General features: G+C 36.4%; 1 protein-coding gene across 1 annotated transcript in view; it reads left to right on the top strand.

Moving 5' to 3' along the window:
- The window catches only part of GABRB2 (gamma-aminobutyric acid type A receptor subunit beta2), a 298,709-nt gene that overhangs the window by 76,734 nt on the left and 197,876 nt on the right, over positions 1-24,099 (top strand). The window lies entirely within an intron of this gene.

Genomic DNA, 24,099 nt, shown 5'->3' with positions numbered 1-24,099 from the left:
TGAAGAATCTTTGCATTCCTGGGATAAACCCCACTTGATCATGGTGTATGATCCTTTTAGTGTGCTGTTGGATTCTGTTTGCTAGTATTTTGTTGAGGATTTTTGCATCTGTGTTCATCAGTGATATTGGCCTGTAGTTTTCTTTCTTTGTGACATCTTTGTCTGGTTTTGGTGTCAGGGTGATGGTGGCCTCGTAGAATGAACTTGAGAGTGTTCCTCCCTCTGCTATATTCTGGAAGAGTTTGAGAAGGATAGGTGTTAGCTCTTCTCTAAATGTTTTTTAGAGATAGAAGATAGAATTTGCCTGTGAAGCCATCTGGTCCTGGGCTTTGGTTTCTTGGAAGATATTTAATCACAGTCTCAATTTCAGTGCTTGTGATTTGTCTGTTTATATTTTCTATTTCTTCCTGGTTCAGTCTCAGAAAGTTGTGCTTCTCTAAAAGAATTTGTCCATTTCTTCCAGGTTGTCCATTTTATTGGCATATAGCTGCTTGTAGTAATCTCTCATGACACTTTGTATTTCTGCAGTTTCAGTTGTTACTTCTTCTGTTTCATTTCTAATGCTATTGATATGAGTTTTCTCCCTTTTTTTCCTGATGGGTCTATCCAATGGTTTATCAATTTTGTTTATCTTCTCAAAGAACCAGCTTTTAGTTTTACTGATCATTGCTATTGGTCTCTTCATTTCTTTTTCATTTATTTCTGATGTGATCTTTATGATTTCTTTCCTTCTGCTAACTTTGAGGATTTTTTGTTGTTCTTTCTCTAATTGCTTTAGGTGTAAGGTTAGATTGTTTATTTGAGATGTTTCTTTTTTCCTGAGGTAGGATTGTATTGCTATAAAATTCCGTCTTAGAACTGCTTTTGCTGCATCCCATAGGTTTTGGGTCATCGTGTTTTCATTGTCATTTGTTTCTAGGTATTTTTTAATTTCCTCTTTGATTTCTTTAGTGAACTCTTGGTTATTTAGTAGTGTATTGTTTAGCCTCCATGTGTTGTATTTTTTACAGATTTTTTCCTGTAATTGATATCTAGTCTCATGGTGTTGTGGTTGGAAAAGATACTTGAAACGATTTAAATTTTCTTACATTAACCAAGGCTTGATTTGTGACCCAAGATATCATCTATCCTGGAGAATGTTCCATGAGCGCTTGAGAAGAATGTGTATTCTGTTGTTTTTGGTTGGAATGTCCTATAAATATCAATTAAGTCCATCTTGTTTAATGTATCATTTAAAGCTTATGTTTCCTTATTTATTTTCATTGTGGATGATCTTTCCATTGGTGAAAGTGGGGTGTTAACGTCCCCTACTATGATTGTGTTACTGTTGATTTCCCCTTTTATGGCTGTTAGCGTTTGCCTTATGTATTGAGGTGCTCCTATGTTGGGTGCATAAATATTTACAATTGTTATATCTTCTTCTTGGATTGATCCCTTGATCATTATGTAGTGTCCTTCTTTGTCTCTTTTAATAATCTTTATTCTAATGTCTATTTTGTCTGATATGAGAATCGCTACTCCAGCTTTCTTTTGATTTCCATTTGCATGGAATATCTTTTTCCATCCCCTCACTTTCAGTCTGTATGTGTCTCTAGGTCTGAAGTGGAACTCTTGTAGACAGCATGTATATGGGTCTTGTTTTTGTGTCCATTCAGCCAGTCTATGTCTTTTGGATGGAGCATTTAATCTGTTTACATTTAAGATAATTATTGATATGTATGTTCCTATGACCATTTTCTTAATTGTTTTGCGTTTGGTTTTGTAGGTCTTTTCCTTATCCTGTGTTTCCTGCCTAGAGAAATTCCTTTAGCATTTGTTGTAAAGCTGGTTTGGTGGTGCTGACTTATCTCAGCTTTTGGTTGGCTGTAAAGATTTTAATTTCTCTATCTAATCTGAATGAGATCCTTGCTGGGTAGAATAATCTTGGTTGTAGGTTTTTCCCTTTCATCACTTTAAATATGTCCTGCCAGTCCCTTCTGGCTTGCAGAGTTTCTGCTGAAAGATCAGTTGTTAACCTTATGGGGACTCCTTTTGTATGTTATTTGTTGTTTTTCCCTTGCTGCTTTTAATATTTTTTCTTTGTGTTTAATTTTTGACAGTTTGATTAATATGTTTCTTGGCGTGTTTCTCACTGAATTTATCCTGTATGGGACTCTCTGTGCTTCGTGGACTTGATTGACTATTTCCTTTCCCACATTAAGGAAGTTTCAACTGTGATCTTTTGAAATATTTTCTCAGTCCCTTTCTTTTTCTCTTCTTCTTTTGGGACCCCTATCATTCGAATGTTTGTGTGTTTAATGTTGTCTCAGAGGTCTCTGAGACTGTCCTCAATTCTTTTCATTCTTTTTTCTTTTTTGTGTTCTCCAGTAGTTATTTCCACTATTTTTTCTTCCAGATCACTTCTCTGTTCTTCTGCCTCAGTTATTCTGCTATTGATTCCTTCTAGAGAATTTTTAATTTCATTTATTGTGTTGTTTGTTTGCTCTTTAGTTCTTCTAGGTCCTTGTTAAACATTTCTTGTATTTTCTGCATTGTATTTCCAAAATTTTGGATCATCTTTACTATGATTACTCTGAATTCTTTTTCAGGTGGACTGCCTATTTCCTCTTCATTTGTTTGGTTTGGTGGGGTTTTGTCTTGCTCCTTCGTCTGCTGTGTTTGTCTGTCTTCTCATTTTGCTTAACTTACTGTGTTTGGGGTCTCCTTTTCACAGGCTGCAGGTTTGTAGTTCTTGGGGTTTTTGGTGTCTGCCTCCAGTGGCTAAGGTTGATTCAGTTGGTTGTGTAGGCTTCCTGGTGGAGGAGACTGTTGCCAGTGTTCTGGTGGGTGAGGCTGGATCTTGTCTTTAGGTGGGCAGGACTGCGTCCGGTGGTGTGTTTTTGGATGTCTGTCATCTTATTATGATTTTATGCAGCCTGTCTGCTAATGGATGGGGTTGTGTTCCTGTGTTGCTAGTGGTTTGGCATAGGGTGTCCAGCACTGTAGCTAGCTGGTCATTGAGTGAAGCTGTATCTAAGCGTTGACATGGAGATCTCTGGAAGAGCTTTTGACGTTTGATATTATGTGGAGCCAGGAGGTCTCTGAGGGACCAGTGTCCTGAAGTCGGCTCTCCCACCTCAAAGGCACAGGCCTGACACCCAGCCAGAGCAACAAGACCCTGTCAGCCACACGACTCAGAAGAAAAGGGAGAAAAAAAGAAAGAAAGAAAATTAATAAAGTTATTAAAATAAAGAATAAAAAACATTATTAAAAACAAAAAGTAGTTTAAAAAAAAGAAAATAAGAAAGAAGCGAGTGACCAAACCAAAAAACAAATCCGCCAATTATAACAAGTGCTAAAAAATATACTTAAAAAACAAAAACAAAAATGGAGAGATAGAACCCTAGGACAAATACTAAAAGCAAAACTATACAGACAGAATCACACAACGGAGCATACACATACACACTCACAAAAAGAGAAAAAGGAAAAAAAATATATATCATGGCCTCTGCTGACCCCTTAGTCCCTCCAGTTCACTGTACTTCAGCTACACTGGACATCTTTCAGGTCCTCAACCACATTAAATTCTTTTCCAGTTTAGAGACTGTGCACTTGCTGTTTCCTCTTCACTCTGTTCAGTGGCCACCAACTGGATCCTTAGGTTCACTTAACTTCTTGGAAAACGCATGTTGTTCACAAAGAGAACAGGAGGGCAGTGAGGAAATGTATCACTTCTTCTAACTGGGCTCCCAGCACCAGAATCCCTGCCTCAACCTGCGAGGGAGTGGCCGAGGGGGGTGCAGGCGAGTTTTCCTAATACATTTGACCGTGGCACACTTTTCTTGAGAAACATCTTAGTGGAACTATTGTTGTGTAGAATACGTTTTGGCTAGGCTGATGGTATATGTGAAAATTCCTAGCACAGTCAAGTAGGAAATATTCTACAAAAGTCTAGAGATTCTAAAATCAAACAGAATGGTTGCTGTCTACTTTTCAGCCTTTGTAAGTGGCACTTAAATATGGAACAAAATACCCAACTCAAAATAAAATAATCTTCTCAAACTTCTGTGTTCAATAGGGCATATTTCATCAAAGGACTTGTATGCCAGAGGAGGTATCTTTGAGTGTTTATCACATACAGATCTATAAAGTATGTGCTTTAAAAGAAGTAATATGATCATGCCTATGTCTCTGGGGCACCACCTACTTTTAAGGATAGGATGTTGGTTCAGCACTATAGAGGGGAAGGTTACCGTGATCTAGATAGACTTGTCAGGGGCCCAAAGATCAACTTAATTTGTATAGAGAAGGCAGCTTCAGTATTAACATTGAGAAAGAAGAATTAAAGTGAGAAGAAATGGTGTTGGACTTTGAAAACTGTCACAGTAATTATCTTGCTGTAAAGTCACCTAAAATTCTGTCTTTCAATCAGGAACCAACCCTACTATGTGGAACCAAAAGAAGACAGGAACAGTACATGGATAGATGTAGCTGAAGAGTTTGGGCAGGTCTTTTTTTTGTAGAAAGCATATAGTTTCATTTTCTAAATCTCTGAAACCCAGACACAAATGCACACATTGTGAAGGACATGTTTCATTTGCCACCTTCCTGCTCACATCCTCAGAAGGTATTTTAATGTTGAATGAGAAGGTTTGAAAGCAGCAAAGCTTACTATTCATGATGAAGCTGAGAATGGGGAGAGAGTACAGGATAGCATGGTACAGCACCTTGGGATCTGTCTCCACCCAGCCCTTAAGTGGTTATATGGTCACGGGAAGAATTACAGGTTTCAGGATTTCATTTTTCTCTTTGTAAATTTAGAAGACTGGACTCCAGAGAGCCTCCCAGTTCCAAGCATTGGACTCTCTGTAATGATTTGGGGATTCAGGACCATTGCTGCCTTTTGGATCATTTACCCTGGAGTCTGGGAAAGATGAATGTCTAAGTCATTCTAGTTTCAGACTATTGATGTTCGGTTCGGAATTAGGCACTGAAAGCACGTGGACAGCTCTGCCCTCAAAATGCATGGGGTCAAAATGTACAAATAAGACTAGTACCACATTTTTATTATTAAAGTTCTTTGAATGGATTAAAGCTAACCATGGTCCATACCAGGTTTGGGGATGGAATTAATTGTACATTATTAACGTGCTTCTGCTTTCAGTGAGGTAAGATATATTTCTTTTCACAGAAAAAAAGATGCAGAGAACAGGCCTATTCTAAATGATATTTGTGCCATGTATAAGAGTGCATCACATATTTTTAATTGCCATTTATATATTCATGTTGGTGAAGTCAGACATTTCTTTTGCTGTAGAGTAACTCAGTTTCCCATAGGACCCTGGTATATCTATGGCAGTTTCTTTTACCTTCAGAAATAAGTCAGTGTAGTTATTAGGAGACTTACTCCTATTCTGTGCCAAAGCCTTTACGTACATTAACTCTTATCCTCACTATGACTCTGCCAGTAGGCTTCTTCACTAGTATGACCATATTTAATATGTGATTCTGTTCCCCTCATTGCCTTTGTCTATGTTTTCAGGGGAAACTAGATTTAGTACATGAAATACTGTACTTGAAGAATGGGCCTGTATATTATAGTTGGCATCAGCACTTAATACCTGATAGGTAACCAAGTATTCAGTTAAACGCATTTGTTGCCTAAAGAGGTGTATATTTATGTAATTATGTGTGTATATGCTGTTTCATATTTGTTTTTCCTCTGTCATTTATCTCCTGTTAGGTAAGACTGGAAGTATAAATTTATTGTTGATTTAAAAACCCAAATTGATAACACTTTAGCTTAGTGACAGAATGTGTTCCCATCATTTTAAATATACTAAAATGAGAAGCATTATTACATTCCCCATCACACTGTAAATGTTTATGCATTTCTTAATGAATACCAGTAGCACTTTTATGAATTTTAAGAAGGGTGCTAATGGTCCAAAGTTGACCACGTTTAACACTTCCATTGTATCTAATTTGCTTCAACACTGGTTCCTGGCAAACGTGTTTTTGACTCGGTCAGCTCAAATCCTCTTGAGAAGTAGGTGCAGCATGATATACTAAGTAATAAGAAAATGAAAATATCTATTTTTTAGTTTGATACAGGAAAAACAATAGGCATCCTTTTAAGAACAGTTATCATTTGTTTAATCTGCTTGTTTAAATAATAACCGTCAATACGGAACACTGACTTTGTACTGGGCACAGACACACTTATATGTGCTTTCATTGTTTTTTTTTTTACATCTTTATTGGAGTATAATTGCTTTACAATGGTGTGTTAGTTTCTGCTTTATAACAAAGTGAATCAGTTATACATACACACATGTCCCCATATCTCTTCCCTCTTGCGTCTCCCTCCCTCCCACCCTCCCTACTCTTTCATTCTTAACAATAGTCTTGCAAGATACTCATCATTCTGTTCAGTTTGCAGAGGAGAGTGCAGGCCTTCTCTTGTTGGAGGCTGCACAGGAATTTAGTAATCCAGTCATTGAAACTCCGGTTCTGTCATGACCTATGAATTTAATAGGTAAACATCTGGCGAATTTATTCATTTCTGCAGCATTAGGCTAACACCAGCTTCTATAATCAACCTCCAAGTTTCTGTGACGTAACACAGTAGAGGTTCATTTCTCACTCATTGACCAAACCAGTGAAGTTGTTCCCTTTTTAACAGGTAGCTTTCATTTATGCTGTGACTCTGAGACTTGGTTTCTTTCCATTTTGGGGCTCTGTCATTCCCCAGGGTCAGGAAAGAGAAGAGAGAGGGCCACTGTGGTCTAAAAGTGACATGCTATACAGGCTTGCATCTGATGGCCTCAAAAAGATGAGGAGAGAGGGGGTGGGGAGGGCTGGGAAGAATAGTCTCAGGCTTGGCTTTTTAAAATACAAGGATTAAGAAGTGTGCTTGACATAGAGAATGGACTTGAGGATACGGAGTGGGGGAAGGGTAAGCTGGGACGAAGTGAGAGAGTGGCATGGACATATATACACTACCAAAGGTGAAATAGATAGCTAGTGGGAAGCAGTTGCATAGCACAGGGAGATCAGCTCGGTGCTTTGTGACCACCTAGAGGGGTTGGATAGGGAGGGTGGGAGAGAGACGCAAGAGGGAGCGGGTACGGGGATATATGTGTATGTATAGCTGATTCACTTTGTTATACAGCAGAAGCTAACACACCATTGTAAAGCAATTATACTCCAATAAAGATGGTAAAATTACTAAATAACTAAATAAAATAGTGAAAAAAAAAAGAAGTGTGTGTGTGTGCACCCGTGTAGGGTAAGATCCTAACTTTGTAATACTAAGGGCACTGCGTTGAAAAATTGCCTAAAAGGTCTAATGTGTTCATGGTTACTCTGGATAGTGATACTTTGAGCTATTTAAATTTTCTTCATCTTATCTTTATATAGTGTCCAAATTTTCTATAATCAGTTTTATAATAATAAAAACCAGTAAACACCATTTTTCAAGGCTCCTGAGAGGTGTACCGGTACATCATGCAGGGCCAAGACTAGCGGGGGTGTCAGGGCCTACAATTTAAAAAGGCTTGTCGAGTGCTGACTCTACACTCGCAGAAGGCAGCTATGCGGTGGGTGATTATACTCACAAAGGAAGGGGATGCCACTCCAGCCCCAGAAATGCCAGACCGTTGGTGCATTCAGTGGATATTAAGAATATCTGATGCAGACAGAGGCAGTGGTAAAGCTCTGTGCCCAATGTCACTTTCATCTCAGTTTCTTTTAAAAATTGGCTTTGCCTCCAAAAGTGATCACATGCATTTCTGTTTCATCTCAGCACATCAGGTATTCTCTTGGAAGCCTTGGCTAGGTATATTCTCTTTGCTCCAGCCTGGGTCGGCGTATTGGCCTTCTTCTCAGCTTCTACAAGCTTGTCAAAAGTATGAAAGCAGTGATATGTACTTACTTGAAAACGTCCTTTTTTGTTAATACTGTCAGATCTCTTCAGAGGATGCTGCTTCAGAGAGAATGAGCCTATCCCATGCTGAGTAGAATAAAAATAAGCGTCTAAAGTATTGAAAAGGGTCTACTTAGCACTTCCTGTCTCTCTGTGTCAGTTTCCTCATACTTTTCACTTTTCCTATAAAAATCACTTCCTAGATTGAAGGGAAGAAAATAGTCAAATAAGAGAGGATGACCTCTACCCCTTTCAAGTATGCATAAGAGAAATTTGGTTGAAAGAAGGACATGTAATATGATATAGTATGTGTTATAGTCAACCATAACAAATGCTTATTGAAATCTATGTGAGATATTTGTCTGTCTGTTCCCTGATCCTTGATATCTGTTGCAAAGTTGTTCTTCTGTAAATAGCAGATTAATGATCCATTGTTGCAAACTTTATGGGGATCAAAAAACACAAGAAGCATCTTGTAAATAATTTTATTTTGATGTACTTAATAATACTGTGCACGACTGGCCAGAGTGCCATAGACAGAAAATGGATTCTTAAAACTTAATAGCACTGATTTCAAAGATCATTTTCGAGACCACCATCAGATGTACCACATCTGGAAAAAGTCAAAATTTACAGCAGTGATCACTCAACGAATTTGGTTTGAAAATAGAATGGTGATGTGTAAGTAACTTCTGTTATTCAAGGTGAGTTTTTAAAAATAACAATGGTGTCGTGTCAGTTAGTCATATATGCAATTTTCCTTGGAGATTGTATACATATATGTGATTTTCCTGATTAACTTGATCAAACCAATCTCTCTGTACCCTGTAGCAACAGAGACTTTGTGATATTGAGCTCTTTACTTAGTGTATCTGTGCAGAAGGAGAGACAAAGAATAGTTCTAGCTTTTCTTATGTTTTATAACATCTCATGTTAGTGAAGTAAGTCAGAAAGAGAAAAACAAATACATATGCTAACGCATATATATGGAATCTAGGAAAATGGTACTGATGAACCTAGTGGCAGGGCAGGAATAAAGATGCAGACGTAGAGACCAGACTTGAGGACACAGGGCGGCGGGGGGAAAGGGAAGCTGAGATGAAGTGAGAAAGTAACTTTGACATATCTACACTACCAAATGTAAAATGTATGGCTAGTGAGAAGCAGCTGCATAGCACAGGAAGATCTACTCGATGCTTTGTGACCACCTAGAGAGGTGGGACAAGGATGGGGGGAGGGTGGCTCAAGAGGGAGGGGACATGAGGATGTATGTATACATATAGCTGATTCACTTTGTTGTACAGCAGAAACTAACACACCATTGTAAAGCAATTATACTCCAATAAAGATGTGAAAAAAATAAATGAGAAGGTTTACTAAATAAATATGTAGAAATCCAAAATTATAAAGCAAGTGATCATTTCTTTGCAAAATGATTCTTGCATTTTCCACACACAATACCTTAGCTAATTAAGTGTCCCTAATATACTTTTTTAAGTGTACAGTTCAGTAGCAATAAGTATTTTCGTATTGTTATGCCCCTAATCTCCAGGACACTTTTCATCTTGCAAAACTGAAACTCTGTACCTATTAAACAACTCTACCTTTCCTTCTCCTCCCAGCCCCTAGTAAATACCATTCTATTTTCTGTCTCAATGGATTTGGCTATTTTAGATATCTCACATGAGCAGAATCTGTTTGTGATTAGGTGACTTTACTTAGCATAATGGTCTCAAGCATTATCTATGTTGTAGCATGTGCCCGAATTTTCTTCCCTCTTAAAGCTGAAAAATAATCCATTGTCTATGCAACATTTTGTTTAACCACTCCCCTGCTAATGAACATTTGGGTTGCTACCACCTCTTGACTATTGTGAATAATGTTGTTATGAAAATGAGTGTGCAAATATCTCTTAGAGATCCTGCTTTCAATTCTTTTGGCTATATATCCAGAAGTGAGATTGCTGGATCATATAGTAATTCTATTTTTAATGTTTTGAAGAACCACCATATTGTTTTTCATAGCAGTTCCTTCATTTTGCGTTCACACCAACAATGTGTAAGAGTTCTAATTTCTCTATATCCTCGTCAACGCTTGTTATTTTCTTCCTTTCTTTCTTTTTTCCTCCCTCCCTCCTCCCTTTTCTTTCCCTCTTTATTTTTTATTCTTTCTTCCTTCCTTCCTTCCTCCCTCCCTCCCCCTCCTTTCTTTCTCTCCTTTTCTTTCTTCCTTCCTTTCTTCCTTCCTTCCTTCCTTGCTTTCTTGCTTCCTTCCTTCCTTCCTTCCTTTGACATTCTAATGGATATGAGGTGATATCTATTGTGGTTTTGATTAGCATTCTCTAATGATTAGTGATGTTTCAAATCTTGCTATATGCTTATTGGCCATTTGTATGTCATGTTTGGAGAAATGTCGATTTAAGTCCTTTGCCCATTTTTCAGTCTGGTTATTTATTTATTGCTGAGTTGTAGGAATTCTTTATATATTCTGTATATTAACTCCTTGTCAGATATATGACCTGCAAATATTTTCTCCCATTCCATAAGTTGTATTTTCACTCTAGTGACTGTGTCCTTTGATGCACAAGGTATTTTAGATTTGCTGTAGTCCCATTTGTATATTTTTGCTTCTGTTGCCAATGCTTTTGATCTCATGTCCAAGAAATCATTGGCAAATCCATGTCATGAAGCTTTTTCCCTATATTGTCTTCAGTTTTAGGTCTTACATTTAGGTCTTTAATACATTTTGAGTTACTTTTGGTATATGGGTAAGATAAGGGTCCAAGTTCATTCTTTTGCATGTGGATCTCCACTTTTTCCAGCATAGCTTGTTGAAGAGACTACTATACCTTTCCCATTGAGTGGTCTTGGCACCCCTGTTAAAGATAATTTTCCATTTTTTTATTCCAATTTTTATTTCTTGACTTTCCATTCTATTCCGTTGGTCTGTGTATCTGTCTTTATTGCCAGTACCACACTGTTCAGGTTACTGAAGCTTTGTAACACATTTTTAAATTAGAAAGTGTGAGGCCATCTGCTTGGTACTGCTTTTTCAAGGTTATTTTGTCTATTCAGGATCTGTTGAGATTCCTTGTGAATTTTAGGATGGATTTTTCTATTTCTACAAAAGACACTGTTTGGGTTTTGATCGGGATTGCATTAATACTGTAGGTAACTTAATGATATTAAGCGTTCCAAACCATGAACATAGGGTGTCCTCCCAGTTTTTTGTGACTTGTTTAATTTCTTTCAGCAACACTTTGTAGTTTTCAGAGTACAGGTCTTTTGCCTCCTTTGTTTATTCCTAAATAATTTATTCTTTTTGATGCTATTGTAAACAGAGTTTTTTTTTTTTAATTTCTTCTTTGGATTGTCCATTGTTAGTGTATAGAGACACAACTGATTTTTGAGTCTTGATCTTGTATCCTGAAACTTTGCTGAATTCATTTATTCTAACAGTTATTGTGTTTGTGTGTGTTTGGAATCTTTAGGATTTTCTACATATAACATCATGTTTTCTGTGAACAGAGATAATTTTACTTCTTCCTTTCCAATTTGGATGCTTTTTATTTCTTTTTCCTGCCTAATTCTTCTGGCTAGGATTTCCAGTACTGTGTTGAATAAGAGTAGTGAAAGTGGGCATTCTTGTCTTGTCCCTGATCTTAGAGAAAAAGCTATCAGGCTTTGACCATTGAATAGAACATTAGCTGTGGGCTTGTCATATATGGCCTTTATTATATTGAGGTAGTTTCCTTCTATTCCTAGTTTGTTGTGTGTTTTTATCATGAAAACGTGTTTAATTTTATATAGTGCTTTATTATATCAATTGAAATAATCACATGGCTTTTCCCCCTCATTTGGTAATGTGTTATATTGCATTGATTGATTTTCTTATGTTGAACCATTCTTGCATTCCAGGAATAAATCCCCCTGGTTTTAGTATCAAGTAACAGGTTCCTTCCTTTTCAATTATTTGGAAGATTTTGGGGTGGATTAGTGTTAATTCTTCTTTAAATGTTTGATAGAACTCACCAGTGAAGCCATCAGGTCCTGGGCTTTTCCTTTTTGGGAGAGCTCCAATATAATTTTGTACCATTTTGTTTACATATAACAGTTTCCATTCATTCGGTTGTAAACTGGGGAATAATAGTAAATTTTTATCTTTGTGAGCAAAGTTAGCAAATGCAGTCATTTTTCCTGTTGGCTTTTTCTTTAACTTTTTCATGAACAATTAATAAAAATCAACACTCTTAAATTAATGCTTTAATGGTATACACTGCCTACTTATTGAGTGCTATGATCATCAGGGTTTGGATTTATATTATTTCATTTATTTCTGCCAGCAGCTAGTGAGGTAATCATTATTTTACAGTTGAGGACACCCAAGCTTTGGGATATTAAAGTATGTGCCCGGGATTATACACGAAGTAAGTGGTGGAGCTGGAATTTCAACCAACCCTCTGGAATCCAGAAACCTTCTGCTTAAACATTAGGCTATGCTGCTTCCCACATAAAGACATTGGTGAGAGCTTTCACGTATCATGTTTGACGTGTGTCTTGGGGTAAAGTTACAAGGTACATGCTTCTCAGGTACAGTATTGGTAATCCCATTTCACAGAAGCAAAAACTGAAATGTAGAGAGGTTAAGCTACTTCTCTGAGACCATCAGATAATAAGTAATGGAGGAAGCCCTCAATCATGTCTCCTACTTTCCAATTCAGTGTTCTTTCCATTGCCCCCTCTGACTCCCTCCACTGGTGCCATGACACTTTGCCTTCTCTGAATGCATAGCAGAAAACAACATAGCCAACTTTTTTCACTAGCCAACTTTTAGTCGCACCCAGATCTCAGAGATATTAAAACTAGATACATCCTAAGAAGATCACTCTTATAATGGTGGGCCTAAGGGTATAACATTAACTCCTAATAAAAAGGATTTTTAGAGGTACAATTGATTGCATCATGTAGTTATTAACAGATTTGAAAACGATTAATTTGAGTGAGTGTAGGAAGGGAAAGAGACAAAAATTTATTAAGGACTCTAGGGTAGTGTCTGCTATACAGTAATGTAACTTTCTTTTAGTATTAAGTTTTCTTATAAATGTAGCTTTTTTTAGGAATCACTAAGATAAGACAAAACAACGAAAAGGGAATGCTCACACATACTAATTTTGAAAAACAAAAACCTTAGTATTTTTATAATTGCATTTTTTAATGGTTTATATCTGAGTTTTATTCTGAACACAAATTTCAGAACCATTAAAAAACGCAATTATAAAAATCATAAGCTTTTTCTTCAAAATTAGTATGTATGAGTGTATGTTACAAGTTATTTAGAACCTAAAATTACTAATTTTAGACAAATAAATTTAATAATTTTACTCTTATACTAGCTACCATATATTTGGGTTGAACTATATAAAACTGTCAAAATTCAAACATTTTTCAACTCACAAAAAATGGAATTTCTTGCGGCTTAATCTAAGAGTTAAGTAATCATTGCTACCATTCTGTTGAACAAACCTCCTGAAGTGGGTATGAAATACTCAGCTTAGGCTGAACATGTTTTAGTTGGATAGAAATATTATTCCAATTGAATTACTTCTGAATAAGTACATTACTACACATACTACCCTACAGTCCCTCCGGTTACTTTGGACTTCTCAGTAGTAAGGTATACACCCTGCAAAAACCAGAGATGTTTTCATCATTCTGCGAGATCAAAGTGGGTTGATGTAAATACCTTTTGTGTAAAATTGGGTCTCTTTATGTGTATTCCGGAACACGTGCATGTGCCTGTATGCACAACTTCAGTATCAAATCCCAGAGAGTTCTCAAAATCAACATTCACCCCCCCCACCAAGAAATATTGTAATTTATGTATGCCCAAAATTGTTCTACTTTTTTTTGTTGCTGTAAATATGGCTGTGTAGATAGAAAGTTAGGTCGAGGTATATTTTCTCCCTTACTTTTTGGAGGGGGTAAAGGAGAATAAATGCAATGTTGGGAAATGATGAGTCAATCAAAACTGACAGGGAGGTGAATGTTCCAGAGGCAGCTCAATACAGTACTAAGAACATGGGCTCCATCACCAGAGAGCCCCCTGGCCAAATCAACACCTAGAAAATTATTGACTGAAAGACATAGGAAAGTCACTGACCTCTCTGTTTCAGATGTGTCACCTGGAAAATGGCAGTAATGAGAATAATGAGCATGATAATGGCAAATGTTTGTAGAGCACTTATTATGAGCCAGGCGTTCTGCTAATTACTTTCCTTGAGTAAATTTACTTATTACTAGGAACTATTATTTCCATTGTTTTACAGAGCAGGATGTCTCAGGGAGGTTAAACAGCATGAAGGTCTCACAGCAGCTAGTACCTGGAGAACTAGTGCATAACTTACAGAGCTGTTGTGATGATTAATGAGATAATACATGTAAAAAGGTTTAGCCCGGGGCCAAGATTAGGTAGATATAAGGTATATATAAGGGGCAGGCTAATTAGAATGCAAAATACTCTAAAGCAATAACTCTTTGAGATAAAGTTATAGAGTAATTAAAAAGCACACAATGAGAAAACAAATCATACATACAAAGTGTATTTTTAATGTTGATTATCTCAGGGTGAACTGAGTCCCCTGATGAGGGTATTATGTATTCATATAAGAGACAGATATAATGAGTTACACTTGCTTGATTTTTTAGCCATCCTTAGATTGAGTCCCATTATAACTGAGAAGGTGAATCTGTAATAAAATGCAAAATGAGCTAAGCAAAAATAGTGGGAAAGCTTATTGCATTGACCATGTTTGTTGTAGTTTCACATACAAGAAAATAATCAATCACTTCCGATCTTGGATTCCCCTTATGGGTGGTCTTTGGTGCAGCTCTCGTATCCCAAATGTGTCTCTGGCAATTAGAGCTGCTACCATGTGCTTCTTCCAAAATATTGCAACTGAACATCTGGTGTGATGACTTCTATTAAGGGGGAGCTCAGTTTTACTCCATTACATTCTAGTTTATGAGGTTGAGAATGTGGAAATATTACCATGACCTATAATTGGATCAGCAATTCGTGGGCTGAGGTGTGGAAGATGGAAAACATTTTAAAGATTTTTTTTTTTTTTTTGGTGGGAATATTCACACTTCTCTCTGAGTTCTTTTTGCTTTGGACAGATAAATTGTGTCCTTCAGAAATCCTCATCCCCAGCCCTGGGGACTTTTCTAGTAGAACTAGAGAAGCTATGAAAAACTGAAAGAACAACAGTAGCTCTGAGGGTGTTTGAAACATGCGGAAAAAGGATAGAATGAAAACTCATTCTCAAATGCCAGTGGGTGGAGAGAACAAATCTCTGGGGGGATTCAGGGATAGTGATTAGTAAAGAGGTTTAAAGAATCAAAATTTGAAACCCATGCAGGAAGAGTGAAGAAGTGAGAAGAAGCTTTATTGTGCCCATGAATAAATATTCATGGAGGATCAGTTGTGTTAAAGACAAGATGCTTGGATCACTTGTAAAGAGATGACGGCATGGTTTCTGACTTAAGAGAAAACAGTGCAGTTTAGTTGGGAGATTTCCTGTCTCCTCTAAATAACATTACAAGAGGTAGCAGTTCAATTCAACAATGCTTAGGATGCTACAGACCACCACATTAAAGGAGTCAGAGGATGAACATGGACTGTGATGGGGAGAAGTGGTAAAGGTCCTCATGAATGCTTAGAGGATGGGTGTGATTGGGGTAAGCAGCAAAGGAGGGGCATGAGGAAAAATAATAAGCAGAATGGAAAGTAAAAGGTTGTCTGTTGGAATGCAGAAAAATTCAGTTCAAGCAAAAGTTTCAGGAAGATGATTAGTTGAAGTTAAATGGAGTGACAGAATCCTAGAACACCTGACACTCTTAAACAGGGATCCTCACTCTATCTCAGTTCATTCACTGTGGATAAGGAAACAGATACCAAGAGGTGAAGTGACTAGAACAGACTGGGAAAAGGCTTGTAAGGAGCTGGGACTATACAAACAGTGGCATCTCCTTGAATGCTTTTGTAGAAGAATCTGTGGACTTGAACTTCCAGTGCAGTGTAGAGGATGCTATTAAAGCTAAAACTAGAGTGAACAGGTGTGTGTGTGTTCATCTCCACTGAGTATGAAATAAGAAACAGATATGAAGGCTTTACATTAGAAATAAAGTGAAATTTCCTAACAGATTGAAGAAGACTGAAGTTAGTGCCAGAGGAAGATTCTGGGATCTCCATCTTCGGTGGTTAGAAAGAAAAATAGGGATGGATTTTTACTTCTCAGTGATGGCTTAAATGTGAACTTTCAAAAGAAAGAATGGTGGCCACTTAAAGCTCTTACTTCTTATGTGATTCTAGGCAATATCCTTTGGTTTATACAAAGGAGATGTGTGCTTTGTAAATAACAAGCTGAAAGGCTTAGGTTTTCTCATTTATTTGTGACTGTGAGTAAATTTCCTTTTTCTTCATGCTGAGCTCTAAAATACGCAGAGAGTGAAGACATATTTGTAATGCTAGGTTCTATTTTTATAATTTAATTCAACAAGGAATTGGTTATATAATTTTTGTTGCATAAATAATTTATAAAACAAAAATATATAGAACAAAACAAAAACAATTGAAAATCACTTATCTTGCCATAAAGAGATACCACTGTTAATATTTATATTTGCTATTAGACACATTTCTCCAATATATACCTGTATGTTTCTGAAATGGAATCACGTTGTGCTTATTGTTTTTTAGTATTCTTTAAAAATAATAATATATAGTAATAATAGTATGTTGAGAATACCTATTCATGTCAATAAATATTTTACAATGTTATTTTAATTCCTGCATATATTATACTATATAGTAGTACTATGTTTTATTTACTCAGTTTCATGCTGATGAACATTTAGGTCTTTACTAATTTTGATTTTATTGCTAATATAGTAGTACATATTTTAGGGGAATAAATGTACATTGTCTTACATTTATTCTTTCACATCTTTCAATATATAGATTTTTATTGCTACTATGTGCTAAGCTCTCTTAAGAATGGAGTTACAGTGATGTACAAGTTTAGGAAAGCTTTATATTTTCATGAAACTTACCTTCTAGTTGAGAGAAATGAAAAATAAAAAAGTAAACCAATAAATGATTATGATTAGTTGAAAAAAGTGATAAATGCTATAAACATAATAAAAATGGGGGATGTGATAAGGTCCGATGGGGTTGGGAGTAGGACGGTCAGGGACGGTCCCACTGAATAGATTTGACATTTTAGTTGAGCTCTGAGTCCCAAGAAAGAGCCAACCACACTTGGGGACATAGTTTTTCCAGACATAGTTTTTCCAGTTAGTCACTAGTTAGGACAAAGTTAAGGCTGAAAAAGCTTGTAATATTTGTAAAAGAGAAGACAAGCTAGTGTGGCTGGTCTTAGTGAGGTGAGGTGAGGGAAGAGCAGAGGTAGTAGGTAAGATCAGAGAGGTGTGCAGAGTCCAGGTCATATACGACCTTTAAGGCCAAAGTCATAAGTTTGTATTTTACTCTGAATGCAATGAAAAGCCTTTGGGTGATAATTAACCAAGGTAGACGTGTGATCTGCTTTTCGTTCCTACCACCATGAGAGGAAAAGGATCAGAAGCAAGGAGGCAGTAACAGTCTCCACTGAGTAACAGTGGCAACATAATGACTTAACAAGTAATGGTGTCTGAGACTAGGTTATTAGCATTGGAAACAGAAGTAAGAGAGTTGTAATATTTGGAGATAAAGCTGTCAGAATGTACTGCTTAATTATTTTCTGCAAATATCCTTTGGAATGTAAATATCAGAGCAAAGGGTACGCACAGATTAGAGACCTCTGTACATACTCCCAAGTATTTGCAAGGAAATTTATACCATTTCACAGGTAATGGTAGTTGTTACCATTTACCAGAAAGTATGCACAGTATTGGTCATATACACAGGAATAAGGGACAGTCTTTGCTCTCAAGGGGGTAACAGCTTATGATGTTGAGAATATGCTTACTGTGTAAGTACTATGAATGTGCTTACTCTGTCTTACTATGGTGTTTATTTAGGTGATAATTTCTGTATCAGATGTAGTGTCTTTTCTCCCATGAGGGAGGAAAAACAGAAGTTTTAAATTAGGGAAATAATTTGGCATCCTAATCTTTGGAATTCAATCCTCTTGTGTCACCTTTTTTAAAAGTGGAAAAGCCAAACAAAAATAATGAAAGACTTCTCTAAACATGACCCAAATTAAAAGGCTATGCAAAGAATGATAGTAAAAGCTATAAATGTGCTATTTGAACAAACCATCATGGAGTTTTATTCACACGAAACTTGCATTTTGTTTAAATTAAACTTGCACTCACAGTTTCTATAATATAATCTTATAATCACAGGTTTTACTTCCTTAAATACATTAGCCGTATCTTACAAAAGCCAGAAGCTCAGATTCTTAGCTCAGAATCAATCTAGCATAAGTTAAAGGAAAGTATCACGTGATAGTATATTAGAAGTTGTTATTTCAGCAAGGGATAATAAGATGAAGCTAAAATTTTTATTTTCTTTCAAAATTATAAATCCTGAGCAGAGAGAGAAGATATTTCTCTGAACATATCTAATTTTGGAGACAAAATTGTTACCTGGGAGACCACGAAACAAGATTATTCACCAAAGCTCAAGATTCTAGGACAGCAGCAGCAATTTTCAAAGCTAGAAGATGTAATTGCAATAGGTAAAGCAAATTAAACAACCCACACATTATCAGTGATGAAAATAAACTGTAAACCCTGATCACTAAAAAAGTAACTGTTAGGCGTCTTTATGTCCTCAGATGGCCGACCAAATACCTGTGAACCCAATCCCCTACACCACCATCTTCTCCCCAAACAGAGAAATAGGAAAAAAAACACAAAGATAGGGAAAATGACATAATTACACTTATAATTGTTCCCATATACATAAACATGCATTGCAAAAAAAAAAAAGGAAAGCTTGGAAATGGTCTCCAGAGAAGAAAAAGCATATGGAAAACCATAGACATAAATGAAGGTAGGAGAAATCTGAAGCAAGTCCAGGTGGGAATATACACCACCTAAGTGCAACTGGCAGACTTGAGAGCAGGGTAAGATGCTGCACCATCCAGAGTAAAAGTCTATACTAGAAGCAGGCACCTGCTGTGGCCAGAATGATGCCACTAATCTGTGAAAGGAGTAGGTGGAGAGAATGAGCCTCAAGAAGATATTTGCCATTATTTGATGGTAAAACACCTTAAATGGCTTATGTTGGTATTTACTTCTTTTGGTTTGTCTTATTAATAGTTAAGCATTGTCAACTGACTGAATATGTCGATTCAGGTTGAGTTGAAAGAAGATAAATAGAAATTTGGAAAGTATGCAAAACCCCAAAACACAGTGATTACAGAAGTCAGCCTAATAACCTTATTGCTTTCATAGTTCTAAAGTACCTACCCCAAGATATGTATCAATTACAAGGGAAAATAGTAACTTCACAGTGGAGAAACGGGGCAGGTACTACATTAACCAACTGTTCAAGATTAATATCCTCACCAGTTATAAGACATATTGACATCATATACCCGTTATATGATGGATACAGTGTTTCTTTGGTGATATTCTGGCCAAAACTGTATAAACTCAGTCTCATCATAAACACATCAGACAAGCTCAAATTGAGAGACATTCAACAAGATAACTGAGCAGTACTCTTCGAAAGCATTACATCATCAAAGACAAGGAAGGACTGAGGAACTCTCACAGATTGACGGACGCTAAGGAACAGAAAAACTAAATACATGGTGGGATCTTGGACTGCATCCTGGAACAGGAAAAGAACTTTAGTGAATAAACAGGTGATATTCTAATAAGGTCTGTAGTCTAGTAAATAGTATTATATTAATGTTAATATCCTAGTTTGATATTGTTCTATAATTATGCAAAATGTTAATCTTAGAGGAGGCTGTGTGAAAAGTATACAGAAGCCCTCTGAACTATTGATATTTTTTTGTTTGTTTTAAACTATAAAGTTAAACTAATTATAAGAATAACTTTAAAAGGAAACAGCAAAATAATAAAATGTTTTATGTAGATTGATATCCACCTATCAAATATACAGTAACAGGAGGTAAACAGAAAAGTGTTCATAGAGCATGAATAGGAAGTTCACAAAATAATAAAATTAAAAAAAGATAATAGACACGTACACAAATTATTTCATACCATATATTTTGTAGAACACTAAACCAAAGAAACAGGAAGAGTTTGAATCTTGGTATTGGGAATGAATTACAAAGACAGCAAGAAACAATTATGAAAGTACTTTAGATGTTTAGAAGATTTTGAAATGGCGAGATGCATTTGAACACAGGGCTGGCAAAGCATTTCTTAGAATGGAATTGTTTTATTCCTAGGGGTGGAATTGGAAACTACCTAGTCCAACTGCCTCATTGTACACATGGGGAATTGTGAAACTCTGACCATTTAGTGGTAATCTTAGTGCATCCTGATGGGGCCACGTGTTCCCTGGTATGCATGGAGATGACTTATTTTGTAGCATCGCTGTACTCCACCCCCCTCCAGGTGTCAAAGCAGCTCTTGTTTTCCCCAATTCCTAAGTTCATTAGCTTCAGTTTCTTCTTTTGAGTTGGAAACAGAGACTCATTCACCTCAACCGAGGTTATGACAGATGGACATGAAAGTACTGGGGTAAGAACCTGGGTGTGTCTGACCTGAGATCATGGGTTTTTTTGTTTGTTTGTTCCTTTTGTTTAAGCAGTTTTTAAATTTGTTTTTTAAATTTACATACAGAAAAATGCACTCATTTTGGTGTATAGTCCTATGAGTTAACTAATGCCTAGAGTTGTGTAACCACCACTACAGTTTAGATGCAGAGCAGTTCTGCTATCCAAAATCATTCCTCATGCTGTCCCTTTGTAGTCAGCCTCTCCAGCACCTCAAATACCAGAGAAACACTCATCTGTTCTTTGTTCCTATAGTTTTACGTTTTCCAAAATTTCATATAAATGGAATCATATACTGTGTATTCTTTTGAATCTGCCTTCTTCGACTTAACTTTCTTTGAAAATCATTGATGATGTTGCATGTATCAGGAGCTGCTCTGAACATTTGCACACAGGAGTGGGATTGCTAGGTTGTATGTCAAATGTATGTTAAGTTTGTAAGAGATTGTCTAGCTGTTTTCCAAGTGGCTGATTATTTGTATTCCCACCTGCAATGTATAAGAGTTTTAGTTGCTCTGCATCATCATCAGCACTTGAAATGGTCAGTTGTGTTTTTGTTTTGTTTTATTTTGGGGGCCTTGTTCAACATATTTACTTGTGTACAATTTTAAAGTTTGGAGACCACCTACCTTTGGGATGTGGGAGCATCACATTTACAAATTTCGCATATACAGTAGTGAATATGTGGATCTCACACTAACTTAGACGTCTATCTTGCTTACTTGTTTGCTTATTTATTTACATTTGCACGCTCCAGTTGATTCACACTATTTGCTGAATATATTATGCTTTCTCCAATCTACTACCTTTCTACCTTTGTCAGAAATCTTTGAGCATATTTGTGTGGGTTTGTTTTTAGATTCTACTATTTTATTGATCTATGTTTCTATCAATACTACACTATCATATTGTCTTAATGGAGTTTCCGAGTGAGTCTTGAAATTAGGTAGTGTGAATCCTCCAGTTTTGTTCTTTCCTTTCTAAATTGTTTTTTCTCGTTCCTTTGCTTGCCATATAAACTTTAGGATCAGCTTGTTCATATCTACAAAAATCCTGCTTGGGTATTGATTGGGATTAAATTTTTAAACTTTATCTGCAGATCAATTTGAGAATTGGCATCTTAACAATACTCACTTTTCAAATCCAGGAACTTGGTGTATCTCTCCATTTATTTTGCTTTTGGCTGTGTTTGTGTGAGTGTGTGTTACTTTAAGAAGATAAAAGAGGCAGCAAAAATAAATAAGAAGCTCACTATTGTAATGGGTTTTCTTCACATTTTGATTTTCTGCCAATCTGCCTATTAGTTTTCACTTTGCACAGTCCTTAGATAGTGGCTTTTTTATTCTTTCCAGGATGGTTAGTTGTGATTAGCAGGAGAGAGAGCCTGTAGTAGGCTTACTCCATCTTGCTCAGCATCGAAAGTCAGTTGGTTTTAGTTTTGATTATCTAATTGCTTCTTGCATGGTGATGCCATGGGTTGTGGAGCACCCAGAAGTGGTTTCCTTGCTTTTTTTCTGTTTGAATAGACCAACAGTGACACAGCTTCCTGAAGGCAGGCTTGTTGGATGGGTGTAAAAGATGTTTTCTACATAAAAGTTCAAAGCCTCATGGGGGCATGAGGGTCTGGGAGAGAGAGTAGAACACAGAACCATTGTTTCCTTTTATGTCCAGTAACATTTATTTTGATTCAGGAACCTCTTCCTTTCTTGACAGTGTCATGATGTGTCATTTAAAATAAAAGAAATGAAAATTGATGTGACAGTTAGCAGAATTACCAGGGTCTGTCTGGGAGCATTTCTTAGCAGGCACTGCCTTGCTGACAAATAACAGGAGTTAGCATATGACTCTGGATCTCACAACCTTACCATTTATTTAGCCCAAAAGAAAATACAATTTCCTGTGTCCAAACACATCTCAGCTGACTGATAAACTCCAGCACCTTCCAAACTGTGTTATCTCCCCTAACTCTTAAGAGGGCTGACGTAGCTTCATCTTCTAATAGAGATAATAATCAAATTTTCCATTTTCTCTCCAAGAATCGGAAATCACTAAGTGTGTTCTCTCAAGCACAATGTAAATTGCCTATTTTATTTATGGCCAAGTTTTTAGGCCGTTTGCAACATAGAGACATGTAAAAAATGTATCTGATCCATTTTCTGTCCTCTCGTTATATAATTCATAAGCCTTCAAGTTAGCTTTTATTATAAATCAGGATGTTATGCTAGAGATCCTCAGACTAATTCTTTAATAAAGCAGAGTGTGCTAGAACAGTCCAGAGCACTGACTAAAGTAATCCACTCAAGTAAATTTCACCTACAATTATTTGATATACCTTTAGGATATGAATATTCTTCTGTTAGAATAGAAGTTTGATTCTGTGCTTCTCATTCAGAAGTCAGCTCTACACTGACTTCTGAGTGAGATAAAAATTCGTATATTTGTGAAACCAGGGAAAATATTTAAATTTTTTGCCGGAGGATTATACTTTTCCTATGAAGCTATTTAATGTTTTTAGCAGGTAATATTTTGCAAGTCGTATTTTAAAATTGCATAGCCAAATTAAGATGTATAAATCTCAGCAAGGGTTGGAAAAACTCAGGGACTTCACGGCGATTGAAGTGTGTATTTTATCCACAAAAGTAGGCAAGTATGTGCAGAAATCCAATAGGCATACCATATTGGATATCCATTCATTCATTATTTGTGCCCTAGGACTGTGCTGGCTCTCAGGTTGCAGATATGATTAATACATAATTCTAGTTTTGTTTTTTTTTAAAGCCCTCAAGTAGGGCATTGTGAACTGATATTAAAATAGAATGGTAATTATCCTTTTCAAATGAATATTTGGTCCTTCATTTAGTCATTCACATTAGGGTGAAAGAGCAATTACATTGTACCCGTAGGCCTCTAATGGAGAGAACATGTCACAATATGTATGTTAATACTTTGTTCATAATTTATAGCTTTTTGTAGTTTACAGATTGCATTTGAGTTATATATTTAATTGTCATAGTAATCTTCTGATAGATCAGGGATATATTAAAAGCCCATTTATAGTTAAGGAACTGAAGTGAAAAGAAGTTATGTAAATTTACTCCTAGAAATAGCTGGAAGATGCTGGAGCCTGGGACTCCAAGACCAGTGCTCCCTTTATAACAATGCACAGTTTCTCAAAACGAAAGAGCCTAGCCTGATGATCCAGAATCCCAAAAATTCTCATGAAATACTAACTGAGCTAATATTTTTTAGATAGGTGGGAAGCTACATTAGTCTCAGTATAAATGGTGCCTCCACTAGGAAACTCACTTTGATCAGACAGATTGAGATTCTCATTATAAACTCTTATAATTACTACTGTAATAAATTAACCACTTTTTACAATTGTATTTATGTTCCACCTAAAACAATCCTGGGCACCACACTT

The sequence above is a fragment of the Tursiops truncatus genome, chromosome 3 (assembly GCF_011762595.2).
Source record: "Tursiops truncatus isolate mTurTru1 chromosome 3, mTurTru1.mat.Y, whole genome shotgun sequence".
NCBI lineage: Eukaryota > Metazoa > Chordata > Mammalia > Artiodactyla > Delphinidae > Tursiops > Tursiops truncatus.
Note: the sequence above shows the minus strand (reverse complement) of the source record. Positions and strands in the feature narration are given on the sequence as shown.